General features: G+C 51.3%; 1 protein-coding gene across 5 annotated transcripts in view; it reads left to right on the forward strand.

Annotated features, from left to right (window-relative positions):
* The first annotated feature begins 6,047 nt into the window (after nt 1–6,047).
* The window catches only part of ATN1 (atrophin 1), a 29,165-nt gene continuing 15,409 nt past the window's right edge, over nt 6,048–19,803 (forward strand). The window contains exon 1 of one of the 5 annotated variants that reach the window (XM_051643126.1): nt 6,048–6,073. The gene's annotated coding sequence lies outside the window, so the exon portion shown is untranslated. Of the gene's footprint in view, nt 6,074–6,359; nt 6,528–7,157; nt 7,179–7,350; nt 7,377–7,982; nt 7,997–19,803 lie in introns of those variants that run through there. The other 4 variants (XM_051643117.1, XM_051643134.1, XM_051643144.1 and 1 more) reach the window with 4 other exon arrangements.

Consider the following 19,803-nt stretch of genomic DNA (forward strand, 5'->3'; position numbering starts at 1 on the left):
TCTGTTGGCCACCCAGCTGGGGAACACCGAGGGGAAGGCAGATGGGAGGGTGGGAACTGCCCCCACCACCTCCACCAAACCGTGTGGCTTGAAGAACTGCTTTGCAGGGCTTTTGATTGTGCCCTCGACTGGTGTAAAGACCTCAGGGTGGGTCACGTGCCAGCTGCCCAGTAGACTCAAGGAGTGGGAAGCTGGAATTGTGAGTCTTCGGGAGAGAAAAGGCTGATCCTCCTCCCACCCCCAAAAGGGGCTTGCAGAGCAGTGAGTAGAGGAGTGGGTGGTGTGTCGGTCTCTCTCAGCTCCATCTTGTCTCACAGGAATAACACAGGGGAAAGGAGACTGTGCTCCAGCCCTGGCCCAGCAGGCTGAGTGCCAGCAAACCCCAGCTCCTGCTCGACAGTCTTACTCTGGACAGACTCCAACTGAGGCTGAGGATGATACTGTGAGAGATCCAACCCAAGCTGTGATGGAGAATAAATGATAAAACTGCCTGTTCATTTCAGTAACCCCTGTCATGCACTAGGGCACACTCAGGTCTTGCACACCTCCTGCCCCACTTCACTACAGAAAGATTCCAGACCCTTACTTAAGCCACACCGCCTTGTCTTTTATGATGAGCAAGGACAAAGGTAAAGATGGAGATTGCTCGGCGAGTCCCAAGCCCCCTTGGCTGTGTTCTGATGCAGACTTGATAATCAAAAGACAACACTTGGAAACATTGGCATCTCACTGCTGATTCTTTATACTAAAGAGCGCAGAAAAGGGAGTAAGTTCAAGATGGGAAGACAAAGGCTGTGGAGCATGAGCCCAGAACAGAAATGAGGGTGGGAGGGAGAATGTGAGGGTAGTGACAGGATTGGTTTCTAGGGCATGGCTAGTGAATACAGAACAAACCTCGCTGGGAAGGAACAGCTTGTGTCCCAGCTGCAGGCCCCCTCTTGCCCGTGGCCTCAGTGAAGCCTTCAGCAAGGAGGCTGCGGAGTAAAGCCCCTAACAGCCGGTGCAGCCAGTCCCACACCTCCCGCCGCGGGGCAAACAAGCCCCGGAGCTGCCGGGAGGCACGGGGCGGCCGCTGCTGGCCACGCCGTGCGGCAGGACCGGCACCCGGGCAGCCGGCTGCGGGATGCCCATCCCCGGCCGAGGGGACCCCCGGCAGGCAAGCAGGCAGGCAGGCAGGCGGGGCGGGGGGCTGGCGAGGCCCCCGGGCGGCTCCAGCCCCGCACGCCGCAGCCGCTCCTGGGAGCTGGAGTCCGGGAGCCGCTGCGGGAACGGGCCATTTTCTCACTCCGGGGACCGCCTTTTGGTGGGGCTGCGTCGTGAAAGGGTTTGTCACTGATGGCAGAACGTATATAAGGAATATATGGCCTCGGTATGTCTCCTTGGGTCCCCGCAAATATTTACCCCCAGCCAGTGAGCCGTAAGATGCGCGCTGCCGGCTCTTTGCCCCAGGGGCAGAGGTTTGGGGATGGTTTCTTGGTGAGAGACGTGGCCAAACGCTTTGCTGCTCCCGGACCTGCGTTCTCCTGTCGTGTAAGCTGCTGACTCCACCAGGCTGCCGTGCAGCAACGCACATTCCGGCCCAGCCTGAGGAACAGCACGGAGATGGGCTGGAGGTGTGACAGCATCTGGGAAGGGGGACGCTGGTTGCATCGTTTTGCTTTTAACGTTCAATTCGTAGTTGCTTAGATGACGTTTTCAGACCAACTGAGAACTGTTAGAGTGATAATTTAACACTGCCCTCCCCCACCCCGAAGCCTGCAGAATTGTTCTTTCATTTCCATATAGGTGCATGTGCCCGTGCAGGAGCTGGGAGGTGTCACTGGTTTAGCCTGTAGAGTGCACAGGGAAACCTTCACAATGAAGAGCTACTGAATTTCTCTGGTATCTTTTAAGTCTCTCAAGGGTGGTGGGGTGGTGTTCAACCCTGGGAAACCAATATCTTTCACACAGGAGATTGTCAGAGACCTCCTGCTGAACAAAAAAAGGTCAAAAAATGTGGGTGCTGGGTGATTCCTCTCATGTGCTGGGCTCTGTACTCAAGAGTATTTAGCTCTGTGGCTTGAAAACTACATGTGGGCAGCTTGGACAGATTGTCAGGAAGGACTTTATGAAGCTTGTTCTTGGGACAAAGATCAGTTTACCAGAGCATTGCATGTCCTGGTGTAGAAACAGCTGTAACTGTGCTACACCATGTGTGTGTGGGGGCGAAATATCCCCCATAAATGAGGCGGGTACCAGAGATTTGGATAAACTGTGTGCATCTTAGAGGTCTCTGCTGGCACAGTGCACATCCTGCCATGCAGGCATGACATACTGGCACATCTTGCAGAGACCTGAACTGGGGTGATGGGTAAAGTTACCACCCTTGCACCTCACTTCTAGAGGACGCCGGAGTGGCACATGAATGAACCTCCACAATTAACACCTCCCTGAACTGTAGCCCAGGCCCAATTAGCTTGATTGAATGGTAAACTGAGGCAGCTCACTGTTTCATTACCAGTCACTGAGCCATGGTGGCCATGGAGACAGCCATTGCTGGGATAGTAGTGAGATTTGGGCAAGGAGGTTTATAAACTTACCAGTGTTTCATTACCAACACACAACAGTTTCTAGGTATTATTTGTGTAAATTTGAGAGAGCAAACCAGGAGAAGCCATCCAGGGGGGCTTTGGCTGGGTCCTGGCTTGGAGAAAGACTTTTCCCAGGCCTAGCACAGACTAGAGGACTTGCTTGCCTTTTCATCAAGGAGACTACTACATGCTGTGTGCCTGCACTCTCAAAAAGGGAAATGGAGCTCTGTGTGGTTTTAGAATCAGATTCATAGAAGACTGCAGTGGGAAGGGATGTCTGGAGGTCTCCACTCAACTCCTGCTCACAGCAGGGCTAGCCCCAGACCTAGAGGAGGTTGCTCAGGGCCTTGGTCAGGCAGTTCCTGTATGTCTCCAAGTTGCAGATTCCTGAGTCTCTTCGGGCACCTGTGCCAGTGCTGAACCACCCTCAGGGAGAAGCTTTTCTAGTGAGAATTTCCCTTGTTGCAAACTTCGTGACCATTTCACTCTCGTTTTGCAAGCTGCTGTCTGTCCCCTGGCCGCCCTGGAGAGCAGTGGGATGATGTAGCTGGAGTGACCTGAGGTGGCATGTCCCACCTCCCTGCTCCAGCGGAGGACCAGCTGCACCCTAGCAAGCTTGTTATCTGCTGACTGGTTCTCCTAGCTGGCTCGCAGACTCCCTGAGTCACGTATCCATCCTGAAATAATACAGCTAATAACGCTGGATCTTCGATTTGCCCAAGGCCTTCGACCTGTTGATTTCAAAACGGAGATTTCATTCTCTGTGCTCTGCAGCCAGTCCACCTTGGTCTCTCAGCACCAGCCAACATGACTCCCTGCGTTTCTGCTGTGTGTTTTCTACTTCGGTTAACCACCCTGGATCAGAGGGAAGTGTGGTTTTACTTAGCAGCAATTTGGCTCAGAGGATTTCCGAGTGGGGAAGGGGAAATGGTTTGTTGCCTTTGGGAAGGCTGGCAGCACCCATGTCAGCCCTCCTCCCAGCCCTCTGGAAGCCTAGTCACATCCTCCAGCTCTTGTAATCAGAAAAGGTCCTGACCAGGACCAAAGGTCTTCAATCACCCATTTTCCATCCCTCTGGCCAAAATCCAGTGGAGATGCCAGTGTTTGCCTGCAAGTAAGCCCTCAGAAGTCAGGGTTACACAAATGCAAATTGTTACCTTGCTCCCCGGTCCTGCTTCTCTTGGTAATCACCTCCCATGTCCTATCATAAACCAAGGCTGCAGTATTTACAGGAGACAGACCACCTTTGGCTGGCTTCTGGAAATTGTGCTAAATCTGGTGAGTTTTTCGTAAGGCATTGGGGTGTCTGCCCTTTCTCTTATGGAAATAATAAATTATGCCCAAATCTTGATAATAAATTAAACATTTAAGTGTTTTGTGTTTTTTTTTTTAAACTCAAGCAACTAACCCAGTTATGGGAGATGATGACATGAAAACCATTTGGGGCTGGATGTTGTAGTTAGCTGAACTCAGCATCACAGGTCAGTGATCTAGAAGACTGCGGGACTGAAGCGATACCAACCACTGCAGCTTTCACAGGGGCTTTTGCCCACATCACAGAGGATTCCCCTAGGGATCTGGATATTTTGTTTGGCATCCAGACCACAGGGATTTTTACAAGATCTTCTTCCTTTGTGAATCATCCCTTTGACCTCCTAAGGATCACACTCATGATGAGCTCAGGACGGCCAGGCTGTCACCTCCTAAGGTAGTGGGTCGGAGGCGGCTGTGACGGCTGCCAGTGCTGCTCCCTCAGCAGCAGTAACAGCACTCTGGTTTCACGGGGCTCAGGCTTGGGGAGATCTCTCCCTTCTGCACTTGGGATCAACAGGGTGTTGTCTTCAACACGGCACCTCTGCAAAAGAATATTCTGGAATGTTTTGGTCTGCCCACCCAACACTGACGGGCAGCTTGGCAAGCGCTGGGCAGAGCTTTTCGCAATCCCACACACCGTGTGTGGGAACCAGAAAGTCCTCGGGAACAATAGCACCCCGGGACTAGTGCTGACAGGGCAGAGGCTCTGGGCAAGGGTCCAGACAAAGAGGTAGGCTGGGGAGAAGGGTGGATGAAAGCAGGAACCAAGGCTGGGGGACATGAGGCATGCTAGCGTTGTGCAATGGGGTGCTGCCTGCTGATGGGGCTGGCTTGGGAACAAAGGGCACCCCCAGCAGCGCTGCGTCCAGGAGAAACAGGGAATCCTCAAAATGATACAGTACACCCAGGAAAGAGGGTGTGGAGCAAACGCCTCGGGAGCCTTCGGCTGACAAGGCTGTTGCAGGGACGTTGTTACTTATGTTTTTAAAGTGTGGGGGTGACCAGCACTACAGAAAAACCCACAGGGAGACCAATGCATCTCTGTTCAGTGCCGGGCTCGAATTGCTGCACCGTGAGGAGTGCTCGGAGCCTTGCGACGGACAACAAGGATGACTGAATAAAAAGCCCGTTGGGAGAGCAGCATCCAGCTGGACGGTCCTGCCGCGGCAGCGCGTTGTGATCGCCCCGCAAGGCTACCGGAACGCGAGGCCTGGCCCACACGCACCACGAAGTCTCTGGCAGGACTCGCCCGTGCCCCGGTGGGGCAGCGGGGCTTGTCCCTGTACCAAAGAGATCAGGGTGCCTGTCAGGGCGGGCAGCCATCGCTGCCAAAGCCGCCACCGAGCGGCCCCCGCGCCCGCCGTGCCCCGCACAGGTCCGCGGCAGCCCCGTCCCCGGAGCAGGGGCTTCCCTTCAGCCGCCCTTCCGCCGCAACTTCGCCAAAATGGCCACGGCGGCCCCCGCGGGGACCGAGCTCCGCCGGCGGGGGGAGGCGGCCGCAGCCTGCCCGCTTGTCCACGCACACGGGGGGGGGGGGCGTTTCACGTTTGGCAGAGCGGGGCCCGGCGGCGCGGCCCCGCTCCCCCGCACGGCACGGCCCGGCCCGGCCCGGGGGGGCGGGATGCGGGTGGGCAGCGTGGCGCGGCTCCGGGCCCGCCCGGGCGAGGCTCTCCGCAGTCCCGCCGCTGCCGTGGCCGCGCTTTGCGGGAGGGCTGAGGGTGTGTTTGTGTGTGGGGGGGTGTCCCGATTCCCTTCCCCCCAACCCCGGCGCGGGGCGGCGCTGCGGGCGGAGCAGCCCCCCCCCTCCCGGCCGGCCCCCGCACGCGGCTCTCCCTTTGTGCCGTTGCCCGGTAACGGTGCGGGGGAGGGGCGCGCGCTGGCGGCGGCGCGCGGCCGCCCCCCCCCCGTGCTGCGTGCGGGGGAGCGCCAGGCAGGCGGCGGCCTCCGCACCCCCCCCCCCCCCGCCCAGGCCCCGCCGGGAGCCCGCCGGTCCCCATCCCCATCCAGGGGTGGGCTCAGTTGCCCCCGCCCTGCCAAAAAGGCCCCTCCGAGCTCCCCCCCGCACCCCGCCTTTGTGCCGGCGCGGGGAGGCGAGGCCGGGGGAGCGGGGCCCGGCGGCCGGGGCGGGGGCCGGGCTGGCTGCTCGCTCCGCGCCCGCCTCTCCCCCCCCCGTCTCACGCTCCCTGCGGGTGGGTTTGGGGATGCGGGAGGGGGTAGGGCGGGTGTTTGGCGGGGCCCCCGCGGCTGGCGAGGGGAGGGGGGGCGGCGGGGCGGGGGAAGGGGACTTGTTCTGGGCTGTTCGGAAATGGGAGGTGGCTAAGGCGGGCGGCGGTGGGCGGGAGGGCGGCGGGGCAGGGGCGGCGGAGCGCGGGGCGAGCGGCGGGAGAGGGGGCAGCAGAGCCGGCAGGGCCCCGCTCCCTGCCGCACCCCCCGCACCCGCCGGCTGCGCCGGAGACGCGAGAGGAAACGAGAGGGAGCGCGGAAAAGGAGGAGGAGGAGGGAGGGGGAAAGGGGAGAAAAAAAAAAAGAAGAAGAAAAAAAAAAAAGCGGGGGGGGGGGGAGGAGGCAGCGTTTAAATCCCTTCCCCCCGCTCCTCGCTGCCTCCATTCCTCCCTTCATTCGACCTCCCCTCCGGAGCCGCCGGTGAGTCCCTCGCCCGCTCACAGCCGCTCCCGCCCCGCTTGTCATTCGTCGCCCCCTCGCTGCATTCTTCCGCGGATCTGTTGCGGGTTTTTTTTTTTGTTTGTTTGTTTAGTTTTTTTGTGTGTTGGGTTTTTGGTTTCCTCCCCCCCTCCCCCTGCGGTCCGTCAGTCGGGAACGGGGCGAAGCGTCGGAGGGTGTGTGCGTGTGTGTGGGGGGAACAGCTTAAGTTTGGGGCGGGGTGGGGGGGTGTGCGGGTGGGATGGAGGTTAACCCCCGCGGCGCTGGGGAAAGGGCCTCCGGCGTTGCCGGGTGCGGAGAGGGTGCCCGGGCACCGCGGGTTACGGAGCCCCGGCGGGGCGGGGGCTCATCCCGCTCATCCCCGCGTCCTGCCCGCGGTTGGCAGCGTTCGGAAATCGCCGGGGGCCACGACCACCCCCCCCCCCCACGCCTGCCCGCCCGGGGCTTGTTTGCTTTGGCCGGCGGCGGAGCGCCTTCCTTCCCTCCGGAAAGGGGATGGGGGGGCCAGGCAGGGGGCTCTGCGCCCACCGCGGGGGTCCCGGGGCGGGGACACCCCCTGCCGCGCGCCCCGCGTGACGTCACCGCCCGCCGAGCCCCCCTTCCCTGCAGCAGAAAGTTCAGCGGGGGCAGGGGGTGAGTGCCCGTGGGGGGGGGGGGGGGGGGCCCGGACCGGGCGGGAGTTGGGGAGTTTGCGGCCCGACGCGGTGCGGGGAGAAGGGCGCAGCGATGCGGGAGGGGGGGATCAGCCCGCACCTTGCCTTGCTGGCCCTCGAGCCGCCCCCGGGCGGACCCCTTCTCCTGGGGAGCCTGGTATTGTCTCCGCTTTTCCAGGTGCGGCTGGGGAGCGGGCAGGAATGTTTGGAAATCGTGCTTCCATCGGGGGCTCGAGCGCTGGGAAGCGCGTTTGCTCCCCCTCGGTCTCTGTGGCAGGGCGGGTGGGACTCAGCCCCTCCCGGTGCCCCCCTCGGCCCGGCCACCCGCTGCCCTCCCCCCTGGAGCGCCCGGTCGCTACGCGGGGAGCAGGGAGCCCCTCGGGGCCGGGCGGCATCAGGATGGCGTTTGCCCTCCCTTGGAGCCCGCTGAGAACCCCTCGCTTTGCCGGGCTGGTTGTCCGTTTGCTGTGGAGGTTTTTGGGCGAGGTGGCATCTGCGTTTCTGGCGCTGTCCCTCCGGCTGTGCCCCCGCGCCGGTGGCGGGTCTGCCCCGCCGGCTCCGGCGGCTGCCTGGGCTCTGCCTGCCCGGCCAGCTGCCGGCTGTGCTCTGCCGAGTGGCCGCTGTGCTGCTGTTGAAGTGGCGGCCATTTGGTCGCCGTGGCATTGACTTCATCCACCACCGCCTTTCCTCGCCGTCGAGTTCTGCCGTGGTAGCTATTGTGCGTCCCTGAAGTTGCTTCGGAGAGACGGGCAGTGTCTTTCTTTTTGGCTCAGTGCTGTGGCTGCTGTGACTTCCGTGGTGAGTTACTTAGTTGCCAGAATGGCTACTGGAAGCATTTCTGCCGCTTTTGTCTGCAGGGTCTATTTCGTAGTGCTGTGGTTCTTGAGGAGCAGCATGTCCTTACTGAGTCAGCCGCTCAGATCTCTTTTGTTATCTCTGATTGTGTTGGGTGGATTGCTTGGGAACCACCGTGCTTCCCAGCGCTGGAAAAGTGAGGAGAAAGTAGTGGACCGTTACCCCGAGGTGTGCAGCAGGAGAGCAGAGGAGGAGTTGGAAATGCTATTCGTTTTGTGTCCACTGGAATGGTGGAGCATGGCTACACACCCTGCAGGTATGTCTGTGCCTGAGGCTTCAGCCCTGCCTCCCCACCAGAATCAGTGTGTTGGTGTCAGCACGTTGGCCAAATCATGCCTGGCTACCTCAGTTTCAGAACCCAGATCCCACAGTTGTATGAGTTGAAAGCTGGACTTTTTGGCCTTTCAGTACCTGAAGTGGGCTTACAGGAAAGCTGGGGAGGGACTGTTCACACAGGTGTGTAGCGAGAGGACAAGGGATAATGGATTCAAACTGGAAGAGGGGAGATTTAGGTGAGACATTAGGAGGAAATTCTTCAGTGTGAGGAGAGTGAGACCCTGGCACAGGTTGCCCAGGGAAGTTGAGGAAGACCCCTCCCTGGAAGTGTTCAGGACCAGGTTGGATGGGGCTCTGAGCAACCTGGTCTAGTGGGAGGTGTCCCTGCCCATGCAGGGGAGTTGGAACTAGATGATCTTTAAGCTCCCTTCCAACCCAGACCATTCTGTGTTCCTTTTGAGCCTGAGGGTGTTGTACGTCACTGCTGTGCTGCTCATGTATCGCTGAGGGGCTGGACCGTGAAGATCGTCCCCCATTGATGGGTTACCTGTGAAATTTGACCCACTTGCGGGTGAAATTGTTTGTTGGAATGAATTTAATCCTCTTTTCTCCCTATTCCTTGGTCAAATTGTTGGTTTTATGTTTGATATTAGTGACTGCACAGCCAGTTGGTTGTGTATTTCCCCACCTTCTTGGGAACTATCTGATCATTCAAACCAGACTTTTCCAATTGTGATTCATTATGGAGCTTTTCAAGTGTGGCCATTAAGCAGAGCATGTACAGTACCATGGTTCTTGCTGGAAATGATAAAAACCCTGCAAACATTTGAAAATTAAATGTGAAGTGAATCCTAATGAGGAAGATTAACAGGTTTAACCTGCTGCGATGGCCTGCCTTTACATTTCTTCTTATGCATTTACCTCCTCCCCCAGATTTTATACCCCTTGGATACCTCTGAAAGGTTTTGGCCTTCCCACCTTCAGGTTTGTCTGTGCAAGGAATAGCAGTAAGGTTTCTTGTGGGCATACTTGTATTCCAAACTAATAATGGGCATGCAAAGGAGCTATGATTCTAGAGCATTGTGGGATCCCTGTATGAGAAGCAGCCTGATCTGTATTTTTCTTCACAAGGGGGAGCATCTAGTCCAGTTGGACTAGGTGATCATTGTAGGTTCTTTCCAGCTGAAATACTCCATTCTATTTTTATTTGTAGCTGAGGTGAATCATGCAGGGTTTCCTCTTCCCAAAGTTCAGCCTCCATCACTGCTTGTTTAACTTCCTGATTCCTCCTGGAGCTCCCCATCTTCATAATCACATTTCTGGGGGATGGAGGTGGAGTCAAGGGGAGCAGTCACTGTGGAATACAGAGCTCTGTGTAGGGGAGGATTACTTATTTACCAGATCTGATGTGTGATACCTTTGCAAATGCAGTCTCTGGAGTTGGTCTGAGCACTTACTCAGCTGTGCCCCTCCTTAAATATCTACCTGAATGTTTACCCAGTCTCATTTTCTCTCTTTTCTTCTTTGGGAGTCTGCCTTTTCTTCTGAGACCCTCATTTCCTCCTCTGGCAGGCTGTATCTTCCCCAGTTCTGTTTTTTCTTTCTCCCATTCTCTTTTGGACAAATAAACTACTTCCTTGCCTCCAGTGGATTTTCTGATCTCTTTATTCCTCCATTAGGAGATGCTATGGAAGTATGAAGTACATTTCCTGCATTTATCACTTCATTTCTTCCATCTGTACTTCTTGAGGACTGTTGCCAGTGAAGTGCAGAGTGGTAATGCTTTACAAATGTCTTAAAGGCCAAAGGAGAAGGCAGCACAAGTTCTGAGTGTGTTTAAAAGTGGCGGCATCTGAAAAAGTCATGCTCTTAACCAAGTGAGCTACAGCTGGGGTGTGTATTCTCTGCAGAATGAATTAATGTCATCACTCCCCCTTTCTGGTCACAATGAATAGTTTAACATGAACATGGAATCGTAGAATGGTTTGGGTAGGAAGGGACCTTAAAGATCATCTAGTTCCACCCCCCTGCATGGGCAGGGACACCTCCCACTAGATCAGGTCAATCCAAGCCCCATCCAACCTGCCTTTGAACACTGCTAGGGATGCGGCAGCCACAACTTCCCTGGGCAGCCTGTGCCAGTGTCTTATCACCTGCACACTAAAGAATTTCTTCCTAATGTCTAACCTAAAACTACCCTCTTCCAGCCTAAAACCATTACCTCTTGTCCTTTCACTACAAGCCCTTATAAAAAGTCCCTCCCCAGCTTTCCTATAAACCCCTTTCAGGTACTGGAAGGCCACTATGAGGTCTGCCCAGAGCCTTCTCTTCTCCATAGTGAACAACCTCGACTCTCTCAACATGGAGACACTCCATCTCAGTTCCTTGCCTGAGTTACTGAAGCAGTGCCCTAGACCTGTGTTGCCAGGTACATGTCCCATTGCTCTTTGTGTCATGCTGGGCTGAACACCAAATAACCTTTTTGCCCTCCCACCTGTCCCTGCCCCATCCAACTTGTGATGGACAACTGTGAGCCCACAACCCGTGTTCTTAATGAGTCATGTATGAGGAATGATTAGACAGAAGGGGATATTTCCAGCTCACATGGCTTGAGCTTCACCTCTCTTGTCTTAGTCTGATTGACTGATTGGGCTTTGAGAATGTGGGGGTGAGTGAAGATTGGGCATATGTTAAAAGTTTAACATAAGTCAACTTTGTGAAGAAGCTGTCCCTTCAGAAGCATGGCCTGGCTTCCAGTCCTGATAGTGCTCCTGCCAAAATATCTGCCAGTCTGTTTTCTGTGTTTGTTGTGGCAGCAAACACTGATTTGTTATTGCGTCCTGTAAAAATATCAGTGTTTGATTGATTGTTGTGTTAGTATTTTCACCGACAAACAAAAGGGTAGCTGCAATATCTTTTCTGAGCAATTTTAGCCTATGATAGTCTGTCTGGGCTTGGCTGAAGAAGGGTAGCCAGTTGCTTTCAGTCTTCCTTCATGTCTCCTGCTCCAGTGACATTGTTCATCATAGATCAGTTTAGCTGGAAAATTTTAGTCTTGAAGTTCTCTGTCTTACATGGCACTTGGTGATGCCCTTTTTTGTTCCACAAGGCCTCCCTGTGTTATAGATCACTTAATGGAAGATTGCATTTGAGCAGCCTCTATCTCTTTGGACAGTGGATTTGTAATATTCTGTGTGTGTGTATATGTATATATATATATCTCACTATATATAACAGTCTGTATAGCATACTGTAGCTTAGATAATTAATAATGTATCTTAAATTGTATATTGATATATATATATAGTGCAGTGTGTTGGATAAAAATTGTATCTTATAGCATAGTATTTTGGATATACTACTGCTTTTGTTCCAGGCAGTGCCATAGATGGAAGCTATTTTCCTCAGAATTATTCAGTTTGCCAGACATATGAGGAGGGTCCACCCTCTATGAAGAGTGGTTTATCCAGTCATGATTATCCATCAAGCTTTCCTTATGTGTTGCTAGGCCATTGCTTAAGGTGCATTTTCACCGAGTGCTAGACCCCATCACCTCTTGGCCAACCTCTGTGTGACTGCTGACAGCTTCAGCATTGAAAAACCTGTTCTCATTAACTGGCTGGTCCTGCCCCCTGCACAGCACATGTCAGGGAATGTGCTTGATGGTCTTTGCAGAAAATACTAGAAGTATTTATTTTATAATAATAATAGTTAAAAAAAACCCCCAACAAACAGCCTAAAGATTTGCAGTGATATGTTAGGTCCCCATGCAAGTTTTTGAAGTGATTGATTTCTCTCACTTTTTAGATTTTGCAGTATTTCTGTGTGGAATTTGTCAAGCTTCAGCTCCTATTTATTGGATCAGAGGCCTTTGTCTTGGAGATTAAAGAGCCCTCTGCTGTCAGAAATCTTCTCCCTTTGTACTACTCGTAGGCCATGGCCAAGTTTGCCTTTTAACCTTTCTCTGATAACTAAACACATTGACCTTCTTAAGGCTCTTACTGTAAGGAAGCAGAGTTATCAGACTTCCTTCTTTTTCTTATGTGGAAGTTTTCAACTTGTCAGCATCCTTTTTGTGTATGCAGGTGAAAACTGAACGTGCTACTCCCATAATGGTCCCACCAATCCAGTATATAGTCAGGCAAAAATAATCTCTTTGTTCCTGCTCCTGAAGAATACTCCTCTCTTTATGCACTGGTGGATTTAATTCTTTCAGGAATAGTTCCCTGAGGAGGCTCAGGTACCTGCTTGAGGCCTGTGTCTGTGGTCAGTAAGGCAGATTGTGTATCTGTAGGTGGTAGCACTTTGACATGAGTTGCTTGCTTTGAATTTGTCCAGGAGCCGGGAGAATTTTAGATACTTGTGACTTTTAATTGTTTGTTGTCTTGTGACCAGGAAGACCTTGATTTAGCCATAAACATAGTGTTTTCTGATTTCATAAAATGGTAAGAACTCGAATCATACTTCACGATGAACTTGGTGAAGGATGTAAGACAAAACCTCTCCTTCCTTCCATGAGTGGTTCAGCACCAGCACGAGTTCCTGGGAAGACTGAGCATACTCTGTCCTCCTAAGTGTTCGTGACAACCTCATCTAGCTTTGTTTACTGTGAACAGGGGGTTTGAGTAGAGACCTCCAGAGATCTCTCCTATGTAAATCTTCCTGGACACACCATTGAGTTTCCTTTCCCTCAGCCTTACAGGTGGGGGCAGGGTCATCCCACTTGGCCAGTTCTATAGGCCAAGGAAAAGCTGTGGGATCCTAAGAAAGAGAGTGACTCAAAGCTTATCAGTGTCTCTGCTGTATGATTGTTCCTGTGCCCATCTTGCTGGCCCTGGTTCACTCCTTTCCTCCTGGATCTGTCCATCCTGTTCAGTTCCTTGCCCTTTGCACACATGGCCCTCCTGTTGATGTTGCTGGCAGTCGTGAATCCCTCCAAACAAAGAATCAAAAGGATGTCCTTGGGACTGCAAAGTCCCTTGGATTACCATGTCACCTACTTTATTTTGAAATTCTTTTGAAACGACAGAATAATCAATTCTGTCTTAATAATTTTCTCTTACCCCTGTTACCCTCCAGGGTCAGAGCTTCAGCAAATGGCCAGCAGTCTTATTTCCATCTTAAAATTGCTGGTGGCCTTCATTTACCAACATTAGCTGTTGGCTTAAATACCCTTCTGACTCCTTGGTGTTTATTTTCTGGTGTTTTACAGACAGTAATCACACCACATCAGCTTTTATTTTCTGAGGTTACAAAAACAGAGTCTTTATAGGTCTAGGACTAACAGATAGAGTCTTCGTGTCCCTCAGCGTTCTTGCAACTGCTGTTTGCTCCTTCTTCAGTCTATCTTTCCTCATGTTGGGTAGCTGAAACACTCCACAGTCAATCAGAAGATGTCTGACAATTGCCATTTCCAGTGGCATTCATACTTTTTCTCCTTGCCTCATAATACCTTCTCTAATGCCCTCAAAATAGCAATGGTGCCCATAGCTCTCCTGTGATTAGTAGGTCCCTCTCCTCCTCAGCCCTCCCTACTGAGGAGCAGAAGTTCTTACAGCAGGTGTGCTTGTCACTTTTCTTCAGTGTATGGCTCAGCACTTTGTGCTGTTGAACTTGTTAAAAATGTGCCAATGACCCGACTAAGTCCATCTAGTCCAGAGTCTGTTGCTCTAGCAGTGGTCGCTAACAAATCTCTAGGAAAGAAGGTGAGTTAAGGCAAGCTTATGTGCTGTTTTCCTCTGATACTTCCACAGCTTCCAGCCTTTCTCAGTGGAGTGACTGCCATAGCTGGACGTGGTTTCTAGGTATTCAGGAAGCACCAGTTACTCTCTCTTGCATGAAACTCTCCAGTCTCCCATCAAATCCATGCAAACTTCTTGCACCCATAGCATCCTCTGATTGGAAATTCTGCAGCCACCCATTTCAAGAAGTCTTTTTTTGTTGGTTTGGAACTTGTTTCTTTGTGGTGTTATTTGATGGTCCTCAGTTCTTGTACTGGAAAAGACAAGAATTATGTCCTAGACGATTTTACAATCCACAGTCACATCCTCCTCACTTCCTAATCCTTTTTCTGGACAGAGATGTCATACCCCCTTAGTCACTCCCCTTCGTTGCCCTTTCTAGTTCCTGTGGAAGGAGCAGAACTCCACAGCCATTTCAAGAGGTGGGAAAGCCATGGGTTTGTGCAAGGGCATGATGACCAGCTCCACAGGTAAGGTGTGCTTAGGAGCTGCAAATGCAGAAGGCACCAGGCTTCTTAAAACAGTGAGCATGGAGAGTGTCCTGTGTCCTTCCTCAGCATCGTGCCTCTGTGGGCCTCCATCCCACTCTGAGGGAATGGCCCAGGGTGTTGTGTTTTGTGATCCTCCACAGGGCTTTGCCAGCTTGTGTCTCCAAGAGATCCAGGGACTCTCCTCTGGGGAGACTGAATGATTCTTCTGAGATTTTTAAGTAAATCTGTTACATACTTACAGTCATTTTACTGTGCCCTCAGGAATCATTTTATGATTAACATAACCTTCTTTAGTACATCTTAACCTTAATTTAGTGAATCAAACTTTTTTTTCAGTTGCTTCTGCAAAAATTAATACCATCTTTTGTGCTGTAAATTAAGCTATTGTTAAATGCATGAATGTTTTCATTATTTATTACCTCGCTTTGGCTCTAATTGTTTTTATTTCACTTTGCTCATCAGAATCTTATTTTCTCAGATATGTTTTTCATTGGATGGAGGTTCCAGAATCACAGCTTTCATACCAACATTCTTACTCCTCATTGTGCAGAATTAAGAAAATAAAATATTAATATGGACTTAGTAAAAAGTAAACTGGCTTTATCTCTTAAGACTGCCAGCACTCTACAATGTTATTTTTAGTACTCTTACTTGGCACCCTTTCCTGAAATTGTGAGCATTTTAGTTTTTATTTCTTATTTTACTGGGGAGGAGTCCCCATTTTGCATGGGATATATTATGTTAAGCATGGAATCACAGAATGGTTTGGTTGGAAGGGACCTTTAAAGATCAGCCCTTCTGCCATAAGCAGGGACCTCTTTCACTAGAGCAGGTTGCTCAGAGCCCATCCAACCTTATATTGAATCCAGGAATGAGGATTCTGCTGCCTCCCTGGGCAAACCCATTCCAGTGTTTTTACCACCCTCATAATCAAAATTTCTTCCACATGTCTAATCTAAGCCCAACCTCTTTCAATTTAAAACAGTTGTCTTGGACTGTTGCTGCAGGCTCTGCTAAAAAGCCTCTCTCCATCTTTCTTTTAGCCTTTCAATAATAAAAGGGGGGGTACAATCAGGTCTCCCTGGAGCCTTCTCTTCTTAAGGCTGAACAACCCCAGCTCTCTCAGCTTTTCCTCCTAGGAGTGGCACTCTATCCATCAGATCATTTTTGTGGCCCTGCTCTGGACCTGTTCCATCAAGTCCATGTCATTCTTGTCTGAGGACTCCAGGAATGGACACAGTACTCCAGGGGTGGTCTCACCAGAGCAGAGCAGAGGAGGGGAGTCACCAGGGTATGGATAGATTTCTGGGCTGTAAGCACACATGGCCAGTTCATGTCCAGTTTTTTGCCCCACAGTATCCCTAGGTCCTTCTCCACGGGGCTGCTCTTGATCCCTTCATTCCCCAGCTGGAGTCCTGGCCATTGCACTGACCCAGGTGCAGGATCTTGCACTTGGCCTTGTTGAGCTTTGTGATGTTCACATGGGCCTAATCTTCAAGCCTCCTGAGGTCCCTCTGGGTGGCCTCCTTTCCCTCAAGCACACCAGCTGGATATCATCTGCAGCCTTGCTGAGGGTGCACTCCATCCCCCTGTCACTGCTACAGAAATAAAATAGTATTGTGCCCAGTACTGGCTGCTGTGGGACACCACTCATTGCTGGTTTCCCCTTGGATGTAGAGCCATTGGGTATAGCTCTTCGGATGTGGCCATTCATCCAGTTCCTTATCCCTCAGACCTGTATCCTTCCAGTTTAGCAGCAAGAGTGTTGTGGAGGACATCATTAAAGGCCCTACCAAAGTCCATGCAGATGGCATCTGTAGCTCTTCTGTTGTCCACTAATTAACGTGGTTGCTCCATTGTAGAAGTCCACTAGATTAGTCAGCAGAATTTGCCCTTGATGAGGCCATGTTGGCTCTTTCTCATCACTTCCTTTGATATGTCTTCCAGGAGGTTCTGTTCCAGGATCTTACCAGGCACTGAGGTGAGGCTGACAGGTCAGTAGTTCACAGAGTCCTCCTTATTATCCTTTTTTAGAAACGGGTGTAGTGTTCCCTTTTCTTCAGTCACTGATGCCTTCACTCAACTGCCATGACTTGCCAAATATGATGGAGAGTGGTTTGGCAAGTTCATCAGCCAATTCCCTCAAGACCCTGGGGTGCATCTTGTTGGGTCCCATGGACTTGGGTATGTTTAGGTTCCTCAGGTGATCTCAAGCTTGGTCTTCTCTTGCGATGGGATGGTGAACCTTATCTTCTCTTATGCAACTAGGTAGATAACTAGCAGATCAAGGGAGTTCATTCAGCTTGTGTGCTGAAGTGTGTGATGGGCCCTTTGGTGCAGAATGAAGTGTCTGAAAGCACGTTTGCATTGATTGATCTAACTTACTTAAAAACATTTCATAGTGAGCTGTTTTAGGTGATGTTTTGAAGATGGAAGAATCCAATGAAATGCAAGGAGATTGCCAATATAAAATAAATTTGTTTGTAGAAAATGACAAAAATTGACAACTGTTACTGGTTTTATACTGAAATATTTTGATACTTCCTTTACATTTCTGGGCAGTAATAGCAGTTTTAGGTTGCTTTGCAGGCATTTTTGTCTGTGTTTGCAATGTAATGCAGTGCTGCCAAGCCTCCCTAACCTTCAACCTCAACTCCTGAGTATTTTAGTCCCTTGGGATCCTCCATCTTCATGTTAGTTTTACAAGAAGAATGTACCTCAGCCACTGAGTAGGCAAAAGTTTTACTCAAGTAGGATTATTTGGCCAGCTCTACTGTCCTATTAATCAACCTTCCAGCCTGACTTCAGAGCCCCTTCATCCACCCAGTGTTGCAGTTATTTTGTAGGAGATAGAAAAATGCCTTTCATTTGGTATTGGGACAGGGATTTAACATATTTAACATATTTGTTTAACATATTTGTTGGTGACAGGGGTGGTGGGATCAAGTGCACCCTCAGCAAGCATGCTGACAACACCAAGCTGTGTGGTGTGGACACGGTAGAGGGAAAAGAGGCCATTCATAAGGACCTTGAGAGGCTTGAGAGGTGGGCCTGTGCAAACCACATGAAGTTCAGTAAAGCCAAGTACAAGGTCCTGCACATGGGTTGGGGCAATTCCAAGCAAAAACGCAAGCTGGACAGAGAATGGATTGAGAACAGGCCTGAGGAAAAGGACTTGGGTGTGTTGGTTGATGAGAAGCTCAACATGAGCTGGCAATGTGCAGCCCAGAAAGAAACTGTGTCCTGGGCTGCAGCAAAAGAAGCTTTGTCACTGGGTTGAGAGAGGTGATTCTCCACCTGTACTCTCATAAGATCCCACTTGGAGCAATGTGTCCAGTTCTGGAGCTTCCATTATAAGAAAGACACAGAGATCTTGGAGCGAGTCCAGAGGAGGGCCACAAATGTTCTTAGAGGGCTGGAGCACCTCTGCTATGGAGACAGGGTGAGGGAGTTGGGGCTGTTCAGCCTGGAGAGGAGAAGGCTCTGGGGAGACCTTGCATTACCTGAAGGGGGCCTAGAGGAAAGCTGGAGAAAGACTTTTTACAAGGACTTCTGGTGTTAGGATGAAGGGTAATGGCTTTAAACTGGAAGAAGGGAAATTTCTGTTAGGTGTTAGGAAGAAATTATCTGCTGTGAGGGTGGTTGAATAGGTTGCCCAGGGAAGCTGTGGCTGCCCCCTTCCTTGAAGTGTTCAAGGGCAGGTTGGATGGAGCTTTTAGCATCCTGCTCTAGTGGGTGGTGTCCCTGCCCATGCAGGGGGGTTGGGGCTAGATGATCTTTAAGGTCCCTTCCAACCCAAACCATTCTGTGATTCATATATATATATATGTGTGTGTGTGTATATATGTGTGTGTGTGTATATATATATATATATATATATGAGTATATATGTATATAGTTATGTATATGCACCAACTTCTGAGTCCCACCCATGCTGTGTGTCCCTTGGCTGTGCATCTCCAGTGGCCACCCCCTTCTCCCCTTCTGAAGGATCTTCACCTGTCAAGAGGGATCTGTCAGTTGACATCCCATCTGACTTCCAGGATGCTTTCCAGCATCTGCAATGTGTTAGAAAGCAACTGTGTTAGTTTTTCCAACTGGGTTCCTCCCTCCAGTGGTAACCCATCACTTTGCAGGAAGGGAAAAAACAGGATGGGAACACAGAGCTAACAAATTGCAAAGAAGCAGACTGGGGTAATTCTTCTGACTTGTGAATCCCTCTCTCTGCATGCCAAATGCCTTTGATTTCCACATAGGATTTTGGATGTAGTTCCTACATTAAAAAAAAAATGACCTGAGGAATAGTTACTGTGTGCTTTCAACAGTTCCCAACTGAAGAAAAACAAGATATATAAGGAGGAGTTGACTCCTCACTGCAAGCTTATTTTCAGTGGGCTGGCATCTAGTGGAAGTTAATGCTGGCTACGTCTGTAGTAACAGCACTGGCTGTTTATTACCATGGTGTTCTGTTATGGTGTTTGACTTGGGCCAAGAAGCATTCTCTGACATGGACAGTGGCACTGAGTGCACTCTCAGCAAGTCTGCTGATGACACCAAGGTGTGTGGTGTGGTCAACACACTGGAGGGAAGAGATGGCATCCAAATGGACCTTGACAGGCTTGAGAAGTGGGCTCATGCAAACTGCATGAAATTCAACAAGGCTAAGTGCAAGGTTCTGCACTTGGGTCGAGGCAATCCCAAACACAAACACAGGCTGGGTGGAGAATGGATCAAAATCAGCCCTGAGGAGAAGGACTTAGAGGTGTTGGTCAATGAGAAGCCCAACATGAGCCAGCAATGTGCACTTGCAGCCCAGAAAGCCAACTGTGTCCTGGGCTGCATCCAAAGAAGTGTGGCCAGCAGGTAAAGGGAGGTGATTCTGCCCCTCTACTCTGCTCTTGTGAGACCCCACCTGGAGCACTGTGTCCAGTTCTAGAGCCTCCAGCATAAAAAGAACATGGAGCTCCTGGAGAAAGTCCAGAGTATGAAGATGACCAGAGGGCTGGAGCACCTCTGCTGTGAAGACAGGCTGAGAGAGTTGAGGCTGTTCAGCCTGGAGAAGAGAAGGCTCCAGGGAGACCTCATAGCAGACTTCCAGTACCTGAAGGGGCTATGGGAAAGCTGGGGAGGGGCTTTTTACAAGGGCTTGTAGTGAGAGGGTGAGGGGGAATGGGTTAAAACTGGAAGAAAGGAGATTCAGGTTAGGCATTAGGAGGAAATTATTTCCTGTGAGGATGGTGAG

This window comes from Apus apus, chromosome 1 (assembly GCF_020740795.1).
Source record: "Apus apus isolate bApuApu2 chromosome 1, bApuApu2.pri.cur, whole genome shotgun sequence".
Lineage (NCBI taxonomy): Eukaryota > Metazoa > Chordata > Aves > Apodiformes > Apodidae > Apus > Apus apus.